At 35.9% G+C, this 2500-nt stretch overlaps 1 pseudogene; it reads right to left on the bottom strand.

Annotated features, from left to right (window-relative positions):
- The window catches only part of LOC144855390 (large subunit ribosomal RNA), a 5817-nt pseudogene that overhangs the window by 2764 nt on the left and 553 nt on the right, over positions 1-2500 (bottom strand).

The following is a 2500-nucleotide window of genomic DNA, read 5'->3' as shown; positions in this document are numbered from 1 at the left end:
TCACTTTCATTGCGCCTTCGGGCTTCAAAGTCCCTACGACTCGCGGGCGTGTTAGACTCCTTGGTCCGTGTTTCAAGACGGGTCGGGTGGGCTACCGACCTCGCTGACCGACCCTGGGCGCCTGTTGAGACCGGACCTGCGCAGCCGAAAGCTGCACCGAAACGACACTGAGAACAGTCCCGCTCCGATCCAACTCGCGGGAGACAGGCGGCCCAGCCCTCCCGAAAGAGGGCAGACGCGGATTCCCTTCCTCGACCGGGCGTCCAGCCGCTGGAGATCGGCTATAAGCACTCCCGGGCCGCGAGCGACCGTCACATTCAATTCACCAGGGAAAAAAAGTAGTGAGCCCTCTATCGGCAGCGAATCGTTTTTGCACACGAGACAGCGTGAATAATTACCCGGAAGCAACTTTGTTTTTAAAAATAAATATTAAGTTTTTGCAAATTGGCCAATTGGAACTTTTGGTTTTATTTACTAATGAATAATTCATGAAAACCTTTGACACAGCATCTACGAACCACGTGATATTGTTTTTTTATCGACAAAGCCATTATATCTGTGTCAAACAAGGGTGAATGACACCGATGTTTTTTAAACAATTTTAGGGTATTCGAATGTTAAAATTTCGTCTAATTTGTTGAGGCTGTAATAAAACAACCTAACTTTTTGAGAAGGTGGGTTTTATATTTTCTGGATATTTAATTTTTCAATAGTAGTTAATAAAAAAATCTCGTTGGTGTTATTTTTTATTTTTTTTTAATGGCTGCTTAAACATGTGCCTTTTTGGTTATTTTACTGCTGAAAATGGAACACATGGTTGTAGCTAAAATCATTTTTTTACACCATAAGATTAAAAATGTTGCTTTTTAAAATAATAAGAACATTATATAATATATAGGAAAGCTGTTTTTAATCATAAAACTTTACAAAGCCTCTTTTATTTTATTCAAAAATCAATATAGTCTAGGCCTAGGCCTAGTTTACAGTTAGGAGAGCTAGGCTTTAGCCTGTTATTATAGTGGAGTAGTGCGTGTATTGTTGGCGCGTGTTCATTGTCGGGCGCGCGTATTTATAGGCCTAGGCCTAAGGAAATAAAAATAAATGATTACAAATAAAACTAAATATTGATTATTATTAATTTAATGTTGTTTTTTTTACAGATCACAGAGGGATGTTCTTAAGCTGTTTGCATACTTCAATACAATAGAAATAGCATTAATCAACAACAATTCCTCATTAATTTACCGGCATATGTGAAACAACACATACAGTAATTATGGATATCTACAGATTTTTATTGCCAAAGGACATTTAATTTTTAAAATTTTGTTATTTTCCTAATTTACTTATTTAAAGGTTCAAGCGGAGGTTGGTTGTTGTGCGGTAATTGTTATAAAGTTTAAATGTGATTTCCAAATCGGCAATAAATAATCATTATAAATATAAATAGAAAAAGGCCTAGTACAAAAGATGTTAATTTAATATACAAAACTTGTTGTGTAATTTGTGATAATATTAAAAGTTTTATGTTAAATGGTGTGTATTTCATTTATTGCTCCATTATTATAATAAAAAGAAGGGAATCGTGAAATTTCATTAATTATTTAGCCCCAAGAATGTATTGATTTTATAGTATTTTACCAATTTAAACAGTCCAGGCCTAGCTTGCAGACAGTCCCCCCACCCACTTCACCCAATGCTTAATAATTTTAAGAAAAATGAAAGTTCAACACTTTATTTCAAAATTTATAAGCCCTTTGTCCTCATATTTTAAGATTATGAATCAGCCACTTAACAAAAATAACAATCGAGGGGCCAATGATGAAGCGCATCTTCCCTCATTCTCTTCGCCTATGAAAACGATTATTCCAGCCCTGCCGCGTCTCCCTAGGCCTACGCGCACCGTGCTTTCGCTTAAAACAGACCTATATTCAACTCCTTATAGAATTTGTTTGAAAAATAACACCAAGCTTATTTTTGGAAATCTTAGAAAATACATATAAGACTATATTATACCGTTTTCAGAATTTCATTTAAAAGTTCCAAATTAATGTTAACTATTTTAACAAACTAGTTAGTTTTCACTTTCTTGTTTTCGTCGTATGACTCGCTTTGTTTACGCTTACACTTGGCTTAGATGTTTATCTTAGAATTCGAATAAATGAATCCATAATCAACAAAAATTGGCACTGTTGTGGTTTTTGTTTAATATAAATGTTCCTAATACACAGAAATCAATTAAACAGCAATATAATTTAATATAAACGAGTTAAAAAGGAAATTTAGACAGCCTATAAAATACGGAAGTCAGAACTCGCGTCGCTCGAAATGTTCGGTAACTTTCTATTTATAGCCTATCGAAAAAGGCTCTGGCTAACTTTTAAATTAAAACGGCTCTCGGAACACTTAATTTCCCATTATCACTATTTGACGTGGATGTGCCGTGGGAGGAACCTGCCGATCGGCATTCTGGTGGACTACCGGCCGGTCGTCAGCTCTA

Source organism: Antedon bifida, chromosome 1, assembly GCF_963402885.1.
Source record: "Antedon bifida chromosome 1, ecAntBifi1.1, whole genome shotgun sequence".
NCBI classification, from domain to species: domain Eukaryota; kingdom Metazoa; phylum Echinodermata; class Crinoidea; order Comatulida; family Antedonidae; genus Antedon; species Antedon bifida.
The sequence above is the reverse complement of the archived record's forward strand: the minus strand, read 5'-3'. Positions and strand labels throughout refer to the sequence as shown.